Source organism: Acinonyx jubatus, chromosome C1 (assembly GCF_027475565.1).
Source record: "Acinonyx jubatus isolate Ajub_Pintada_27869175 chromosome C1, VMU_Ajub_asm_v1.0, whole genome shotgun sequence".
Lineage (NCBI taxonomy): Eukaryota > Metazoa > Chordata > Mammalia > Carnivora > Felidae > Acinonyx > Acinonyx jubatus.
Genome location: NC_069381.1, coordinates 27,515,952 through 27,536,564, shown reverse-complemented (window position 1 = coordinate 27,536,564; position 20,613 = coordinate 27,515,952). Strand labels below are relative to the sequence as shown.

General features: G+C 40.1%; 1 protein-coding gene across 3 annotated transcripts in view; it reads right to left on the bottom strand.

Moving 5' to 3' along the window:
- THRAP3 (thyroid hormone receptor associated protein 3) overlaps positions 1-20,613 on the bottom strand; it is a 75,925-nt gene that overhangs the window by 32,495 nt on the left and 22,817 nt on the right. For 2 of the 3 annotated variants that reach the window (XM_027059642.2, XM_053211396.1), the window contains exon 2: positions 16,041-16,146. The gene's annotated coding sequence lies outside the window, so the exon portion shown is untranslated. The remainder of the gene's footprint in view (positions 1-16,040; positions 16,147-20,613) is intronic. The other variant, XM_053211399.1, reaches the window with a different exon arrangement.

The window sequence follows — 20,613 nt, the reverse complement described above, 5'->3', positions numbered from 1 at the left end:
AAATTTGGGTGAATGTAGCCAGTCTCTGCAGCTATTTTCCTATATCTTTTCCCTTGAAATAAAAACAGAAAACAAAAAACAAAAGAACGAAAAACGAGAGACTCCTTATATTAAAAAAAATTACAAATATAAATATCAAATCATTATGTTGTACACTTGAAATTAAACTTTTTTAAAAAATTTTCTTTTTAAAACGTTTATTTATTTTTGAGACAGAGAGAGACAGAGCATGAACAGGGGAGGGGCAGAGAGAGAGGGAGACACAGAATCTGAAACAGGCTCCAGGCTCTGAGAGGTCAGCACAGAGCCCGACGCGGGGCTCGAACCCACGAACCGTGAGATCATGACCTGAGCTGAAGTCGGCCACTTAACCGACCGAGCCACCCAGGCACCCCTGTTGTACACTTGAAATTAGTATGTCAATTATACCTGAATAAAAAAAACAAACCTGGGATGCCTGGCTGGTTCAGTCAGTACAGCATGTGACTCTTGATCTTCGGGTTGTAAATTTGAGCCCCACGTTAAGTGCAGAGACCACTTAAAAATAAAATCTTAAAAAAAAAAAAAAAATCAAAACCCAGATATGCAATGAAGAGACCCAAATCGCTCACCTCTACATGCTTCTCCTTGTGTGCTCTACAAATAAGTCTAAAAGAAGAATCATTTATCAGCAAATAACAATCACTCTGATTTAAGTTCAAACACATCTAAAGCAAATTCCAAAGTGCAACCCTAAACTATCTCCTAATTCCAGGACATGAGTAGTCCAAAATACCATTCCCATTGTGTGCTGTTTCATCAACTTGTTTTTAGAAGTGTGAATACTTCATAACAGCTGAGATCACGATGAGAAAGTAGAAAATACATATTAACAAACTGTATGTTTGGTTAGCAACCCCCAAAAAAAACCCAACCCAAGGTTTCTAATTCTACGGAGTCCAAAATCCACTGTAAAAATGGTGACTTCACTGCAACTGTTTGGTATTTAGGAAAATACAACTTTGTCATTTTTTTTCCCCGATGTGCCTTCTTATGTCAGCCTTATTATCAACTTCCCTAAAAATAACTTTTATTAATGAAAGCATATATATTTATGCTAACAATGGACCTGTTTACAAAACAAATTCCCAACTGTCCTAACAGTAGGAGGAACCAGCTTGGCAACCTTCACAGAAATCATGCAGTCTGTACCCAGAAACTGGAGGGATAAAAGCCAGCCAGCAAAGCCCACACCCTTGGAGAAACTGTATCTGGCCCCCGGTTCTTATGTCAGGGTTAACTGCAGAAACAAAAGGCCCAACTGTGTGTACTGTTTTCACTACATAAAAAACTAACATGTCAGTTATCCATAGACACACGGACAATATGTCTAAGTGAGCATTAAGAAGTTTCTCTGAGGGTGAGCTATGAAGTAATTTAAAAGTAGAGCAATTAAGGAATGGCCAGCCTAGCATAAAACTACACATACTAGAAACACTAGGCCAGCTTTTATCCACAAGAGTTCAATTCCAAGTGCTCAAAAACTCAATCTCTGTTCTTTCTTTCCTATCCCTAGTGTTTCTTTGGATGGCAAATGAGAACTCCAAGGTATTTGTCTCTTAGAAAATCCACACCCAAGATTGCACTGTATGTTAACAAACTTGAGAATAAAAAAAAAAAAAAATTTATTTTAAAGAAAAAAATCCATGGGGCGCCTGGGTGGCTCGGTCGGTTAAGTGGCCGACTTCAGCTCAGGTCATGATCTCACAGTCCATGAGTTCGAGCCCCGCGTCGGGCTCTGTGCTGACCGCCTGTTTCGGATTCTATGTCTCCCTTTCTCTCTGACCCTCCCCCATTCATGCTCTGTCTCTCTCTGTCTCAAAAATAAATAAACGTTAAAAAAAAATTTTTTTTTTAAATAAAGAAAAAAATCCATACCAAGCTGAATAGCAAATAAAGAAAAAAGTGACTTTTTGCTGTCACTTCACACTTGAGGGAAATAGGGAATTCCTTTCTAAAAGTTATTACTATTTACTTTGGATGCTTTGGGCTGCCCTGACCTGTTGGAACAAAACTCATCTCCAAAAGCCACCAGATGATCTGTTACAGATTCTGTGGGTGTATCCAGCAGGGAGCCCATCCTACCTGAGAAAAAGTCTTAACTTCCCTCCTTCTAAGCCCAAGCACCAGTCAGCTAATATACAAGAGACTTGCTCTAGTCTTCTGTTGAGCTATAAACTGCTTTCTTCCTTCTCTCTCCCCACAAAATATCAAGGCCCCCAGGGGAGGGCAGAAACTGATCTTTTTCACTGACCCTGGTGAGCAATGAAAGGCTGGAAAAAAAAAAATAATTAACTGGCACCAAGCAAGTGCACAAGAACCTTAAATGAGGGAAATTTATCAAAACCAAATTAATGCTAATAAACCCAGAAACCCTTACATGGGGCAAGTATTTTTACCTCTCTGTGACTGTTTTTTCAATAAAATGATGATTTGGAACAGTTTCTTACTGTCAAAAAGCTTGAAAATCTACACAAACTTAGGAGGACATCCCTCATTCTTACTTCAGGTATATCTTACAACTGGAATTAGGGGCCCCTTGGTGGCTCAGCCAGTTAAGCTTCCAACTCTTGATTTCAGCGTAGGTAATGATCTCAGGGTCATGAGATCAAGCCCTGCATAAGGCTCTGTGCTAAGAGCACAGAGCATGCTTGGGATTCTCTCTCTGCCCCTCCACTGTCTCTCCTTCAAAATAAGTAAATAAACTAAAAACAAACAAACCTGGAATTAAATGGAATAGCTTAAATTTTCAGCTTTTAAAAAAGAATCTCATCCGGGTGCCTGGGTGGCTCAGTTGGTTAAGCATCCGACTTCAGCTCAGATCATGATATCAAGACTTGTTGAGTTCAAGCCCCACATTGGGCTCTGTGCTGACAGCTCAGAGCCTGGAGCCTGGTTTGGATTCTGTGTCTCCCTCTTTCTCTCTACCCCTCCCCTGTTCATGCTCTGTCTCTCTCTTCTCAAAAATAAATAAAAACATTAAAAAAAAAAATCTCATCCTTCCATCCCCTATCAACTCTGAGATTTACTGTAGAAGAAATCATTTAAGATACACATCATATTCTACTCCTTTATAAAAACTAGCCAATCTGCCTGAAACCACTTACTTTTTTTTTTTTTAATGTTTTTATTTATTTTTAGAGGCAGAGCATGAGTAGAGGAGGGGCAGAGAGAGACAGACCGAGACACAGAATCCAAAACAGGCTCCAGGCTCTGAGCTGTCAGCACAGAGCCCAACACAAGGCTTGAACTCACACTCCATGAGATCACAACCTGAGCCAACGTCAGACGCTTAGCCAACTGAGCCACCCAGGCACCCCTGAAATCACTCACCTTCTAACTGTACTTAAAAACTTATCACTTGCATCGGGGAGAAGCCACCTATACCAAATTCAGGCAGCACCAACCTCACTTGGTAAAGATGACCTCCCAGAACGAGTCTGGGCTCTGCTACAGAATCCTGTCAGGGTGAGGGACACTGCTGCTAGCTTCTTCCCATCACAGAGCCAGCAAGAGGTCACATTTCCTTTTTTTTCTTCAGTGACTGAATTCATTTCTTGTCTCAATGACATGGCAAGCTCCACCCCTTCCATCTTTCACTTTTTAAAGGAACAGGACCATATTACTTCTGAATAACTTGGAAAGGTAGGAAAAATTCAATGATATGTATTTTTCCCTATTGCACAGAATACAGCAGGCAAAGAGGCACTAATTATTTCAAACCTGATTTCCATACAGGAATCAGAGTTTCATAAATCTTGCTTGCTTGCCTGCTAGGACATTGGAGAAAATATTAATTTAAGACCACAGTGATAAATCTTTGCTAGGAAACACCTTTATTCACTCTTTTAATCAAACTATTTCTCCTTTAATCAGAAATTAAAACATATGAAAGTCTTAACTAGTGGGATATTCATTCACAGAAGGCAACATAATCAGTGCCTGAAAATTCTGAAAAATGCACACAAATAATGAACTTAGGTCCCAAGTCACCAGCTTGAAAAAAGCTAGTAAAATAAAATGCCCATAAGAAATTTTACACACCAATTAGTTTTAAGTATATATAAGGCATATATATATACATATATATATATATATATATATATACATGCTTATATAAGCATATATGCTTATAAAGCATAAGTATGCCTCTTAAAGGTATTCTGAAGGAATAACAAGTGTGTAAGTGATAACTTTATTTGCCAGCATCTTGTGTGGTAAGTACAGCGTAAGGTTTATCTAATAATGTCATAGCAAAAGGAAGTGACATGGATAAGAGAGGCGTTCTGGGGAACTTTAAGAAAGTAATAATCTCTATAGATTTCAGTTTATTCTTTTGTGAAACGTGGATAATACTAGACATACAACTTCTAAGGCTTCAGGATAAGTAGCAGGTTGGGCTTTACAAACAAAATAGGACACTGCATTAAGAGATGCTTAACAGAAAGGTAAATACACCATTATTTCATAATTTAAAACTTAGTCTTGCTTTCTCATTAAAGCAAGATTCACAATCTCTATACACAGGCATACAACGGGAGATACTGCAGGTTTGGTTCCAGACCACAGTAATAAAGTGAGTCAAGTGTTTTGCTTTAAAATTTATGTCTACACTATACTGCAGTCTATTAAATGTGCAATAGCATTGTGTCTAAAAAAATGTACACACCGTAATTAAAAAATACTTTACTGCTAAAAAATGCTAACCATCATCTGAATTTACGTAAGTTGTAATCCCTAATCATAGATCACCATAACAAATATAATAAAAAACATCTGGAATACTGCAAGAATCACCAAAATGAGACACAGACATGAAGTGAGCAAGAACTGTTGGAGACATGTGCCAACAGACTAGCTTGATGCAGAATTGCCACAAGCATTCAATTTGTAAAAACAAAAAGAAAACAAAACACAAAGTGTCTACCAAGTGCAATAAAGTGAAGTACAGTAAAAGGTAGGTATGCCTACAGTTACTTTGGTTAAGACTGGTATGTGTATATTCCCCCAAAATACCACTGTCCAGCAAGAACCAGGAGCATTCTGTTCACTCTATGAGAATTTATTGAATGCTAATTCTTATGTTATACATTATGCAAGATGCAGCAAGCAAGAGAGAGAAGTTCCCTGTCGTGCTGTAATTATACATAGAAAAGTATTTTGGGGGGCACCTGGGTGTCAGTAGGTTAAGCGTCCAACTCTTGATTTCAGCTCAGGTGATGATCCCAGGGTCGTGGGATCAAGCGCTGCATTGGGCTCTGCGCGGAGCATGGAACCTACTCAGGATTCTCTTTCTCCCTCATCCTTTGCCCCTTTCCCTTGCTCATGCTCTCTCTCCCTCTAAAATAAAAAATAGTAGTAAATTAAATAAAAACCACAGCAGCTTTAAAAAAAGGTAGGGGTGCCTGGGTGGCTTAGTAGGTTAAGTGTCCGACTTCAGCTCAGCTCATGATCTCACAGGTCATGAGTTTGAGCCTCGCATCAGGTTCTCTGTCAGTGCAGAACCCACCTTGGATCCTCTGTCCTCCTCTCTCTCTGCCCCTCCCCCGCTCATGCTTAGAGTGTCTCTCTCTCAAAAATTAAGTGAACATTTTTTAAGAAAGTATTTTTCACTATCTCTTCAGATTCACAATGTGACTTTGGGAGTTTTCTTTTGCAGGCACCAGTGTAAAGTCAGAAACAATGTCACTAGCTGTGCTATCTTTTGCCAGTCACATCTTCTCTTTGAACTGAAGTTTTCTCAGTTGTTAAAAACAGGGGTAACACTTTAATTCATAATAATGTATCATTATTAGTTCATTAATTGTGCTAAATATACCATACTGGTGTAAGGTGTTAATGAGGGGAAATTGGGGGGTGCCTGGGTGGCTCAGTCGGTTGAGCACCCCGACTTCAGCTTGGGTCACAATCTCACAGTTCATGAGTTTGAACCCCACGTCGGGCTCTAGCTAACAGCTCGGAGCCTGGAGCCTGCTTCGGATTCTGTCTCCCTTGCTCTCTGCCCCTCCCCCGCTTGCTTGTGCGCATGCATGCATACACTCTCTCTCAAAAATAAACACTGAGGGGCATCTGGGTGGCTCAGTCGGTTAAGCGGCCGACTTCGGCTCAGGTCATGATCTCGCGGTCCGTGAGTTCGAACCCCGCATTGGGCTCTGTGCTGACAGCTCGGAGCCTGGAGCCTGTTTCAGATTCTGTGTCTCTCTCTCTCTGACCCTCCCCTGTTCATGCTCTGTCTCCCCGTCTCAAAAATAAATAAAACGTTAAAAAAAATTTTTTTTTTAAATAAAAATAAACACTGAAAAGAAAATTAAAAAAAAAAAAATAAGGGGGGAACTGGGTAAGGGGAATATAGGAACTATTATGGGTTGAATTGTTTACCCTCACCCCCAAAATTTATATGTTGAAGTCCTAACCCCAAGTACCTCGGAATGGGACCTCATTTGGAGATAGGACCTCCATTGAGGTATAGGACTGGTGTCCTTATAAAAAGAGGAAATCTGGACACAGGGATATGCAGAGGAAAGACAATGTGAAGAGACACAGGAAGAAGAGAGCAATCTCCATGCCAAGGAAGCAATCCTGCCAACACCCTGATGTTTTTACCTTCGAGCCTCCAGATCTGCAGGGCAATAAACTGCTCTTGTGGAAGTCGCCTAGTTTGTACTTTCAGCAGCCTGAGCAAACTCATACAAGGATTTTGTACCATCCACGCAATGGTCTAAACCTATCTTCAAACAAAAACTTTTTTAAACAAACAGAAAAAAGCAGGGGGATCTGGTATCCCTCTCTCATGGTTATGAAGACCAAAGTAGAAGATGACTGGGAAATTCCTGTTCAATGGCAAGGGAACCCCAACACACAGCAAGCAACCAAGCTAGCACTAGAATCCAGGTTTCGTGCAGTGTTTTCCACAATCTAAGCTTGCTTGCTTCAAGATGCACATAAAGGTGGATGTAAGGGAGAGAATCTGAATTATCAATCTCAAATGCCCTGTCTCAAATGGACAGCACCCCTGAGAGCCACTTTCTAATACAGGACCAGGTTCTGTGGCTTTGGCAACAAAAAAGAACGAGGCTCCAGTCCTGGCTGCTCCATTCATTAGCTGGGTAAGATATTTCCCCAATCTTCCAAAAATGACCTACCACTCACAAAACCACCATGGGAACTAAGTAAATGCACATAAACTGCCTGGCACATAGCAGGTAAGTTCACACCACAAGGTCTGTTCAGCTACAACCCCAGAGTGGTGAGAGGGAGATACTGAGGAACTTTCTCTGACAGCAAACAGATTTCACCACTGAATTCTATTTTCTTGTTATTAGTAATAAGTAATCAGATATCTTCCTACACAGAACAATAAAGTGCTTTATACCTTTTCTAGCTAAATCAGCATGTATTGCACTGAGAGGTATAAAGAAGCAAGAAAAGGTCATATTCTAAGGTCATGACCTTTGGAGAAAAATCCCTTTGCTGCTAGATGTTAGCAGAGAAAGTCAACAGCAAGCTTAGGGGCCATTCATTTGGAACTTGTTCACCACAATATTCCCCAGTGTAGGCAACTTGTGGTATTTTCTCTTGAGAATTTGCTTAAGTCCAATGGGTGTCTACTAATCAGGATCTTCTATGCAATTAATCTTTCATCATTAGAAAAACAGAATGGACAGTATATGCATAGTCAGTAGCTTAAATAATCTTCAATTAACCCCAGAGGCTGTTCTCCTATATCCCTAGGGGAGGGTAACGGCAATTTTAGTTCCACTTTTAAATGAGTATATGTTACCACTGGGGAATATCTTCTCATTTTTTAGAGGAAATCTCAGCTTTTCTAACTTAATAAAGGCACTATAGCCTGTTAACTAATGACCTATGGCCTCCTTCTAGTTCTCATTATGGTAAACCTTTTTAAAAGCTGAATTAAACAGCCAATCATGACACTCACCTGTGTTTTTTTTAAATGTTTATTTATTTTGAGAGAGAGAGAGAGAGCGCGAGCGCACGAGCCGATGAGCAGGAGGGGCAGAGAGAGAGGAGAGAATCCCAAGCAGACTCTGCACCACCAGCACAGAGCCCAACACAGGGCTCAATCTCAGGAAGTGTGAGATCATGACCTGAGCCGAAATCAAGAATTGGGTGTTGAACCAACTGAGCCACCCAGGCGCCCGACACTGAATTATTTTTTAAAATGAAATTATTATGGGGTGGCTCAGTCAGTTAAGCATCTGACTCTTGATTTTGGCTCAGGTCGTGACCTCACAGTTGTGAGATCGAGCCCCACTTCAGGCTCTGCACTAGCGTGAAGCCTAGTTGGGATTCTCTCTCTCCCTCTGTCTCTCTGCCCCTTCCCTGCATGCACACACACTCTCTCTCTCAAAAGTAAACATTTAAAAGAAAATGAAGTTATTACTACTAATAGCTTGGGCTTAACCAATAGTGCATACTGCAATCACCTCTAGAGCTTTAAGAGAAGTCCATTTATTAAATCTAAAGTTTTTTTTTATGTTTATTTACTTTTTCGAGAGAGAGCAAGCAGGGAGGGGCAGTGAGAGGGGGAGACAGAATCCCAAGCAGGCTCCATGCCCTCAGCACAGAGCTCAATGCAGACTCGAACCCACAAACCATGAGCTACCCACGGAAGATTCTTATTGAGGAAACCTGGAAAGGGATTCAGAACCACTGGCATATGGACACTGCAGATTCCAAGGAGTGGAAGGACTGTGGTCTCCCTTCATCAAGTTATCATCCCACCCCTGATGCACAGCCACTGTTTACAAGTTCTATATCAAGCTCGTTTATAACTCTCTTAGGAGAAGCTGTTTGGTATCTTTTATAAACATTGGTCTTTTTAGGATCAAATCATCTTCTCCAAACAAGTTTATCACACAGTGGTTTAGAGGGAAAAAAATACATGTGTTCAAGTTTATTTCATTTCATGTTAATCTTTCATTGCTTTAAATTGTATCTGGAAGATGGGAGTATGTTATTCAATAAGTAAATCATATTAATTTTTGTTCCTTCAGACATATGAGCCCTCAGGACTGCACTGTCCAATACATCTATGGCTACTATGCCCTTGAAACGTCCCTGATCCGGACTGACATGAGCCATAGGTATAGAATATAGTATTTCAAAGACTTAGTACAAAAAATCAAAATATAACTACCTCACTAGCTATTTTTTACATTACATGTCGAAATGAGAATATGTTGGGTATATTACATAAAATATACCATTAATTTCATTTGCTTGCTTTTTTTGTTGTTTGTTTTTATGGCTGCTAGAAAATCCAAAATTACATATGGCCCATACCGGACTTCTCTTCAACAGTGCCGTCCTAAAGGACAACAAAAGATTACCTATTTTCAAATGCTCAAGTTTTAAACCTGATCGAATATTATTTTGTCACTTTTATTTTTAAGTAAACTCTATGCCCAATGTGGGGCTCAAACTAACAATACCAAGGTCAAGAGTTACACGCATGTTCTACTGACTGAACCACCCAGGCACCCCTATTTTAAGTCACTTTTAAATTCATATTTATTTCTGCAGTTTACAGTCTCTATCCAGTAAGATCTTCCTGTTGATAGAACCACCTGATAACTTTCCATTTACATCTGCCCTTCACCAGATAAGTTGAGGAAAAAAGAAATGTCTGTCTTGGGGTGCCTGGGTGGCTCAGTCAGTTAAGTGTCCAACTCTTGGTTTCAGCTCAGGTCATGATCTCATGGCTTTGTGGGTTTGAGACCCACATCAGGCTCTGTGCTGGCAGTGAGGAGCCTGCTTGGGATATCTCTCTCTCCTCCCTTGCTGCCTCTCGCCTAGTTGTACTGTCTCTCTCAAAATAAATAAACTTAAAAAAAGAGAGGGAGAGAGAACTGTCTTAAATACACATAAAACTCTACTTAAGAAACCAAAAATGATTTCATTTTGGATTTTATCAGTCACCTGAGTCTACAAAAGGAACTAAGAAGAACCCAACCCACTGCTTCCATTAAAATGAATTAAGGCACCATTCGAAGCTATCTAAATTTAAAGACAACACAACTACCCCAACCCCAGTTAGATCCAAACACCCAACCAGAACTTGGTTCGCATATTATGTGATCAATACAGCTCCTCTCTCTGGGATTTCCTTTAGGAACAGCATATAAACTACCTATAGAAATAGGTCTATTTATTTCCTAGAACATCTTGTATTTAGTTTTTTAATAAAGGAACAAAACTGAATTCATCATTTAGGTATGAAAGATCAGGCTTGCCATAGTTTCAAAATACTAAGTGATGCGGCCCTTGCCCACTTGTCCAACACCATCTCAAACCACTCTCTCCCAGGCACAATGGCCTTCTTTCTGTTCCTTGAACAAGGCAGGCATTTACAGTCCCAGCACCTTTCCACTTGCCATTGTCTTCAAATGAACTCTTCTGCAGTCCCCAGCATGGCTGGCTTCTTTCCCATCCTGCTGATCTCAGCTACTTGAAAAGGCCTTCCTTTAGTATGTTATCTAAATGAAACCTCACTGCTCCCCCACCCCCAATTTATCTGGCTGCCCTATTTATTTCATTCCTGATACTTAGGAAAATCTGAAATTATCTTATCTGCCTCCCCAAACTAGAAAGTAAGCCCCCCAAGAACACAAGTCCTGTCTGCCTTCCATGCTCACTGCTGGTATCCCCAGCACAGAAAGCAGACACAGTAATAAGGACTCAAGGGGATACTGACTGAATGAATCAAAAAATTCCAAAGCAGCCTTCAAAGACAAAGGAGGTTAAAATCCAGTACACTTATTTGAAACACTGTGCAACTGGCTTCCTATGTACATTCCCTTCTAGTCTTTATTTTCTAATTATCAATACTTAAGTCTCTTGAAGAACTGCCATATTTCTGTGTGGATAAAAATATGAAATATGGAAATAATTATACTTTGTTTGCTGAGTGTGGAGAAGAAAGAAAGGCTTGTACCACTAACTAAAAGATGAAATAAGGCTACAATAATAAAAACACTGAGTATCAGTACAAGATTAGAGAAATAAATGGAACAAAATACAAAGTTTCAGGGTGCCTGGCTGGCGCAGTCAGTTAAGCATCTAACTCTTGATCTCGGCTCAGGGTCATGATCTCACAGTTCGTGAGTTCAAGCCCCACATTGGGCTCCACACTGATGGTGCAGAGCCTGCTTGGGATTCTGTCTCTCCTCCTTTCTGCCCCTCCTCTGTTTGTATGTGCGTGCGCGCGCTCTCTCTCAAAATAAATAAACAAACAAACAAAAAACTTAAAAAAAAAGTTTAGAAGTATACCCTCCCTGTCAGGGACACCTGGGTAACTCAGTTGGTTAAGTGTCCGACTTCAGCTCAGGTCATGGTCTCGCGGTTCGTGGGTTCAAGCCCTGCATCAGGTTCTGTGCTAACAAAACAGCTCAGAGCCTGGAGACTGCTTTGCTTTCTGTGTCTCCCTCTCTCTCTCCCCCTCCCCTGCTCATACTCTGTCTCTCACAAATAAATGTTAAAAAAAAAAATTTTTTTAGAAATATACCGTCAGACACCCTTTACAAAGGTGGCTTTTCAAATCACTAGATAAAAAGGATAAATCAGTAGTCAGGACAACTTATAACAATTTGGCACAAAAAGTTAGATTCCTTCTTCTTAACATAAACAATAATAAAACTCCTGATATATTAAAGACAGGTAAAAAAGCCATTAGAAAATATTAGTGTCAGTGGCGCCTGGGTGGCTCAATCGGATGAGCGTCTTACTTCGGCTCAGCTCATGATCTCATGATTGAGAGTTCGAGCCCCGCATCGGGCTCTGTGCTGACAGCTCGGAGCCTGGAGCCTGCTTCAGATTCTGTGTCTCCCTCTCTCTCTGCCCCTCCCCCGCTCAATGATCTGTCTTGCTCTGTCTCAAAAATAAATATATAAACATTAAAAAAAAAAAATTTAGGGGTGCCTGGGTGGCTCAGTTGGTTAAGCGGCCAACTTCGGCTCAGGTCATGATCTCGCGGTCCGTGAGTTCGAGCCCCGCGTCGGGCTCTGGGCTGATGGCTCAGAGCCTGGAGCCTGCTTCCGACTCTGTCTCCCTCTCTCTCTGACCCTCCCCCATTCATGCTCTGTCCCTGTCTCAAAAATAAATAAACGTTAAAAGAAAAAAAATTTAAGGGGCACCTGGGTGGCTCAGTCCGTTAAGTGTCCAACTTCAGCTCAGGTCATGATCTCACAGTCTGTGAGTTCGAGCCCCACATCGGGCTCTGTGCTGACAGCTCAGAGCCTGGAACCTGCTTCAGATTCTGTGCCTCCCTCTCTCTCTGCCCCAACCCACTCGCATTCTGTCTCTCTCAAAAATAAATGAACATTAAAAAAAAAACTTTTTTTTAAATTGAAAAAAAAGAAAATATTAGTGTCTATTTGATAAGCCTATGTAAGCCTATTTATTAATTTTCTCAGAGATAAAAGATATTCTATCCATCATAAGCGGACAGGAATATAGTAATAATAATAAAAAAAAAATAACCAGGCACTTCTCTAAATGCTTCACATACATTAATTCACTGAGCTTACAACACTGCTATGAGGTACACACTATTATTACCCACATTTTACACGAGGAAATGATCCACAATCTTAAATACTGAACTATTTCACTTCTCTGCTGCAGAGAACAAAAGGGAGCTCTTGAAAACTAAACATGTAAGAACACATGTTCAGCAATCCCACTTCTGGGTATTTATCCAGAAGCAGCAAAATCTAGACCTCAAAGAGATGTCAGCACTCCCATTCACTGAAGCTCTATTCACAATAGCCAAGATGGGAAAGAATCTAAATGTCCATCAACAACAGATGAATGGATAAAGAAAACATGGTATATACATACAATGGAATACTATTCAGCCTTAAAAAAAAAGAATTCTGCAATGTGTGCCAACATGCACCAACCTTGAGGACGTTACGCTAAGTAAAATAAGCCAGTCACAAAAAGACAAATACTGGCTGATTCCATTTATATGAGGTATCTAAAACAGACAAACTCACTGATTCAGAGTGGAATGGCTGTTGTCAGAGCGCTGGGGGGAGAGGGAAATGGGCAGGTACTAATCAAGCACATCAAGTTTCAGTTACGTAAGATAAATAAGCTTTAGAAATCTGTTGTACAACACTGTATCTACAGTCAGCAATAATGTACCGTACGCTTAAAAATTTGTTAAGAGGATAGATCTCATCTTAAATGTTCTTACCACTATAAAATAAATATCATCATCCATGATGTCAGTAAATTGAAAAGCCTTCATAAGAGGTGGGAAGGAAGGTTTGTAGTTTACTGCAGCTGGAATCTCTGACTCACATGGGACAATTTAAGAACTAACTACTGCCTGGGGGACTCAGTCTGGTTAAGTATCTGACTCTGGATTTGGTTCAGGTCTTGATCTCACGGTTTGTGAGATCAAGCCCTGCTTCTCCAGATTCTCTCTCTCTCTGCCCCTCCTCAACCCTCTCAAAATTAAAAAACAAAACAAACAAACAAAAAATGATTTCCAGCTTGTCTTGAAGACACAAGCTTCTGCATATGTATGAAGGGCATAACTATATTTTTGTAGGGACTGCAGTTGTTTAGAGTTATATGAAGAACTGAGTAAATAAAGATATTGATGAATATGGGGGTGTTTGGTGGGCTCTGTCAGTACAGCAACTCTTGATCTTGAGGTCGTGAGTTCAAACCCCATGCTGGACAGAGATTACTTTTTTAAACAGTTGATAAGGGGGCATCTGGGTGGGTGGCTCAGTCTATTGAGTGTCTGACTCTTGATTTCAGCTCAGGTCATGATCCCAGGGTCGTGGAATGGAGCCCCATGTGGGGCCACGTGCTGAGCATGGAGCCTGCTTAAGATTTTCATTCTCCCTCTCTTTCTCTCATTCCCTCTCTCCCTCCCTCACTGCCCCCTCCCCCGCTCGTGCACACTCTCTCTCAACAAGAAAAAGGCTGATGAATGTGAAAAAAAAAAAATATATATATATATACACAAAAATAAATGATAAAAACAACAAAGGTTAGAAAATGCAACCCAGAAAATAAAGAGATGGAAATAGCAGAAAAAAAGATAATTTACAGGATCAACCCAAAAGATACAACATCCAATTAATAATAATTCCACAAAACAGTAGCAAAAATAAAGGGGAGAAAAATCAACAACATAATTCCTGAAAATTTCCCAGAACTGGGGGACTTTTAAGTTTCAGTCCATTAAGAGACCAGCACATTAGATGAAAACAGCCACACCAAGAACATCGTCGTAAGATTTCAGAAAGCTGAGAAAGAGAAGTTCTGAAGTTTCAGGGGTCAAAGGTAACTTACATCTCATCAACAGTGAAAGCCAACAGGCAATAGAACAGGATCTTAAAAATCTGAAGGAATATTATGTTCCAACTAGAACTCTAAACCCAGCCAAACTGATAATCAATATTAAGGCAGAATAAGGGCATTTTTAGACATGTATGTCTAAACAATTTACCTCTTGTGCAGCCTTTTCTCAGAAAGCCAACGGAGAATGGCGCTTCTCCAAAACAAGAGATTCCGATCAAGAAGGAAAGGATGTGGGAAAAGATAATGGGATCTAGCACAAGAGACACAGGAAAAATCATGAGGATGATGATGCTGAGACAGCAAGTATGACGGATGGGCAGCTACCTTGAGAATATCCAGAATGGAGCAGATTAGAAGGTATCTCCAGGAAGATAAAATTTGTCATATAGCTAAAACATTTAAAGTATCAAGGAAGATTTACACTTCTGGGTAGAGTTTAAAGAGGAATAACTGAGGAAAAATAGAAATTAAGCAAAACAGACCAAAAAAAAAGATCTTTATTAGCAACAGAGAAAATAAAAAGTCATGCAAGGGGCGCCTGGGTGGCTCCAACAGTTAAGTGCCTGACTTCAGCTCAGGTCACAATCTCATGGTTCGTGAGTTCTGACAGTTCAGAGCCTGGAGCCTGCTCCCAATTCTGTGTCTCCCTCTCTGCCCCTCCCCCACTTGCACTCTATCTCTCCCTCTCAAAAATGAATAAACATTAAAAAAATTTTTTTTAAGAAAATGAAAAGTTATGCAGAACAGGAAAATTAACCATAGCATGTAACATGACTTGGCTGTGAATACGTTATACACAACCATAATACTGTCAACAGTGAATACTGGCCAATTAGGATTGTACTAGAAACCACTACTATCCAAGGTGGGGAGGTAACACATAATACCAAAAACTAGAAAATCAGTAAGTAGCAAAATAAGCTTATTACTTAAAGGCAGTATGGTAGAGTTGAAAGTGATTGCATTAGGGACTAGAAAGGGTTTCTGTACGTTAATAAAAAGAAAAAAGTACAACATATAAAATGCTTTCTAAAGTTAAGGAAATCAAATGCATTCATGAATTTATTCATGTCTATTACACAGTTATCCAAGACAGAGAAAAATGCGAGAAAAGCCTAAATGTCTACCAAAAAGGAAGTAGTTAGGTAATTTTAAATTATATGGCACATCCATGATGATGAAATGCCATGAGTCACTTAAAAATGCAAACAGGGAAAGACTTGCTCTTGTTAACAAGAACCAGGTGAGACAAAAAAAGTCCAGCCCCGGTTTTGCTAAACACACACACATCCAAATAACACATGCATGGAAGGAGACTATTCACCAAAATATTAACAATGATTATACACACGTCAAGTTTATGGACGATTTTTTTCAGTATTTCCTAATGAATAAACATGCGTTATTAAAGGACTCAAAAGTTAGTTAAAATAAAAAAGGTAAGTGCCAATTCTACAACTTAGAATAGAATCAGAGAGGAGAGCAGAACTACTTTATCATCTTGTTTCAGTTTATTAAGCTGAAAAATAAGCACTGCTTAACAAGAACCCAGGGCTTCCAGTAAGGAATCTTCTCGATTCCTTACCTCTTAACACAAGACTGGTTTTATAAGCCAATGAAGTAATTGTTAGTTCCTTTTACCACCACGCATTTACCTTATTTAAACAATGATTCAACTTGCACCGGATCCCAAAGACACTACCTGAAAAGAACACTGGCAGTGTCACTGGCTTCTCCAATTTACAAAGTCAGGATACTATTCTGGAACGAGAAGAAACAAGCAGTGATAAGACACTTACCCAAACAAACCTTGCAGATTGTATCCTGAAATACAGATGCTAGAAATCTCTAAACAAAACCTCTATTTTGTTTTTTTAACTTTTAAAAAATTTTTTAATTTACTTTTGAGACAGAGAGAGACAGAGCATGAGCAGGGGAGCACAGAGCCTGACACGGGGCTCGAACTCATGGACTGTAAGATCCTGACCTGAGCTGAACGGACGCTTACCCAACTGAGCCACCCAGGCGCCCAACAAAACCTCTACTTTAACCCTCAACTTCACTCCCAGTGGACACAGGTTTCTTTCTCAAAGAATGCTGGCCCAGAGGTCTTCTGTCTGTCTCACACACGTTTTCATGCATCCAACCCCCTGGAGTAAGGCTGCAGAATGGAAAGCTAAAACCTTCCTCTTGTATCCTGATACTCTCACTGGCGGTGTCTCAGGTGCTACAATTTGCATTATGAAAGACTGACTGGCAAACTCCATAATTTAACCTGGAGAATTATTTCAGAAGATTTAGATTACTTGAAACAAAAAAATTTAACTGAGGTATGCCAAAGTGAATTTAACAGATACATTTCAAGTTAAAACAACTCCTCATCCTCATCCCTCAAAGCACAAGAGAACCCTTCTGATCCAGTGGTTTAAATATTCCCCTATCTAAACATTACTAACATGGCCATATATCAAAGCTATGTAGTGTTATCCAAAACAAATAGGAAAACAAAGTTCCAAGATCAGCAAGTATGTAGTTAATGTCCTTACTCCTACATTATTAAAGCCTTATCATTTGTTCACATTGCTATACAGTAGGAAGCACTCAAAATTCAAATAATCTGAAGATGCAGTCTTAACAATCTCTTTTTTCACTTGTTCAGCATTCACTCAATTAAGGACACCTACCTTAACTTTCTCTGAAATCTGTGGTTTGCACATAGCAGAATCCTTGCCCAATTAGCCAGGAAAGAAAGGAATGTATTTCCTTAAGCTATGGTCTCTTGGTACATGTGGAACCCTCAGCCTAGAATGCCTCCTCCCCTCCCACCAACCAAACTCCTACTCATTCCTACAGGGGTCTCCTCCCCCAGCAAGCTGCCCCTGGTGCACTCAGGCTGAGTTAGGTACTGCTTCTTGTTGTTACCCTAGGTGTGTCTCCACTTAGATTCATCTCATTGTATCCACCAATGTCAATTTTCCTCAAAGGGCTGCAAACTCTATATACCTAACAATGATATGTATTTGCTTAGTAAACTGAAAACCCAAGCAATAAAATCTTGACCGATGCCAAAAGTAAACGTGTAATTAACATTAGGAAGTAGCCACAAAAACCTACTCTTAAAACAGGATAAGACAATTTTATTAAGACAAAATTAGTATTCCATCAGACACTTTACCAAAATAATGACAGCGTTTACATCTTAGTTGATAAATGGTAAAAACACAGCACTTTAAAAAACTTTCTTGCAAAATATTTTTCCATATATTCTTGCAGCTTATTCTTAGAACATATTCCTAGGTTACATCAGCCAAAATTTCCTTGTTTTTAACTACAGAGGCACAGGTGCTCATATCAGTCAGCTGCAGGGAAATCCCAATGACTGCTCCAGGATTGAGAACCGCTTAATCTGTAATGCACTGAATTAAAGAAACGGACTGATCCAATATACCCATCCTTATGATTCTAACCAAATAGTTCGCTCACGCTCGCGCTCTCTCTCTCTCTCTCACACACACACACACACACACACACACACACACTTCCCCTTCCTTCCATTTTACTACCCCATCGTGTTTCCTATTAATCAACCTCCTCTTGGACACTGGAAAGAATTTTATCACCCCAGCAAGTCTTCAATCTTCCACTGTTGCAATGGGTGGAGAAGCAAATCTAAGGACCTAGCCCTTAGTTATTTTGTGACAGTGAGGAGACACATGAAGCCCTGAGTCACCCCTGCCACCAGTTTTTATGCGCCCTCCCCAACTCGTCCTGTGTCATCTGGACATAGTCATACTTTGCAGCTTGTCTCTAAACCTCCCTTGGTCAAATACCAGTAGACTATTAGCTGGGACACTCTGACACTGCCAACAATATAGCTTTTCCCCTTCTACACAATTTCCCTTCTAACTGTCCACTTACCAAACAAAAATTTATTAAGTACCTACCACATTGCCAGGCACTATCCTAGGCAATGGTGTTTCAACAGTCTAAAAATCTCTTCATTTCTGGAGCTTACATTCTAGGAGGAAGTTGGGGGCACAGAGACATGGGTGAACAGGGCCTTGCAAGCCATTTTAAGGACTTTGGTTTTCTTCTGGATAATGTGGGCAGCCAATGGAGTGTTTTCAGTGGAAGAGTTAACATGCTGAGAATTATGTTTTAAAAGGATCATTTTGGCTGCTGAGTGTAGCAAGGTCAGAAGAAATTGGGAGATATTGCCTATAATAATCCAGGTAAAGGACAGGAGTGGCTTAGACTAGAGGGTATCTCGGAAGACTCCCGTGTTCCAGATATTACCAGACCTTGAGTTACAACACAGTTCCTAAACCCGACCAAAGGATAAACACTAATATTCTTAGGACCACAGAATTTGTACCCCGCTATGGTTGAAGACTTAATTTTTTTTTCTTATCTCACCTCAGGCACCCACAGTAATCTTTTACTGAGATTAAGAACATAAAGAAAACACAAGGATGACCTTGCATGCTCCTATGAACCGGAGTTCAGAGCTAGTCTCCTTTAAACCACCAAGTATTACTTGCATGTGTACTACCTTAAAGACTAATACAGCATGAGGATACCAATAAAAGTGAACAAAAGAGCACAGTGTCTTCTATTCGAGTTTACCCAAAGTATCCACCAAAGAACAATATTTAACATTAGCTACTTCCCCTTGAAAAAAATAGTAGGGATTGAGGAGATTATGATAGCTGACAAACCTTTAGTGTTTTAGCACAGAAAACTGTGCAATGTCTGCTTTAAGTTCCTTCCATGGCATCAATCAGAATGGAGAATGAATCCAAGGCTGGTGACATTACTACATATGGCTTTGTAAAGAGAGATACTTCCAAATGGGTCATGTATGCAGAGGCTTCTACATTAAGGGGTCAGCAAATGATGCACTCAGACCAAATCTAGCCCAACTTTTTTTTTTTTTTTTTTTACCACCCACGAGCTAAGAATGATTTCTACATTTTTTAATGGTTGAAAAAAATCAAGAGTATTTCAGGATGTGTGAAAATTCTATGAAATTGTAACTTCAGCATCTATGAATAGTTTTATTGGAACAGAGCCACATTCCTTCGTTTACAGATAGCTGCTTTCACACAACAGCAGAGTTGAGTAGTTGCAAGAGAGACTGCACATAGTGGTCTTACCACTTCGCACTACTAGAAATTTCAGTGAAGTGGTTATGGCCCAAGAGTAGTTCAAAAGTACCATGCATTCTGTCATATCACATTTTATTATTATTTTTAAATTACCAGTGTATATCCAGATGTTGAAACAAGAAGCCAGGGCACCTGGGTGGCTCAGTTGGTTAAGCAACCGACTTCAGCTCAGGTCATGATCTCATGGTTCATGAGTTCAAGCCCCACATTGGGCTCTGCGCTGTTAGTGCAGAGCCTGCTTCAGAACCTCTGTCTCCCTCTCTCTCTCTGCCCCTACCCCTCCCACACGTACATGTGTGCGTGCACACACATGCGCTCTCTCTCCCCAAAACATTAAAAAAAAACGATGACAAAAGTGGACTTTGAATGTTACCCATTTAAGGGCAAGTGTGAAGTGTGGATTATTTTAACTTATATGGCAAAACACTGTCTATTATGAAAAAGCACCATGGCTGTACCAAGAAAACAATATCCATCAACATTACCAAAGAACTCATCACAATAATCCCATTTCACAGAATTTTACTAGGAAGATTAGAAAATTTGGGGCACCTGGGTGGCTCAGTTAAGCGTTCAGCTTCAGCTCAGGTCATGATCTTGCGGCTCATGGGCCCAAGCCTCGTGTTGGGCTCTGTGCTGACAGCTCAGAGCCTGAAGCTCACTTCGGATTCTATGTCGCTCTGTGCCCCTCCCCAACTCATGTTTCTCTCTCTCCCTCTCTCAAAAACAAACATTAAAAAAAATTTTAAACAGAGTATCTCATCACAACAGAAAACCTTCACAAAAACAAAAAATAAAAATGAAGCTACAACCAAAGTAAGTTTCTGAGTGGTTCATTTGTCAGCTTAACAAGGAAAGCCATTTATTTAGTGGGTTGATCAAATCATGTTTGCGGCAGCAGCCAGAGAAATGTGTCCATAGAAAATGAACTCATTGAGAATGCAAACTGGTGCAGCCACTCTGGAAAACAGTATGGAGGTTCCTCAAAAAATTAAAAATAGAACTACCCTATGACCCAGCAATTGCACTACTAGGTATTTATGCAAGGGATACAGGTGTG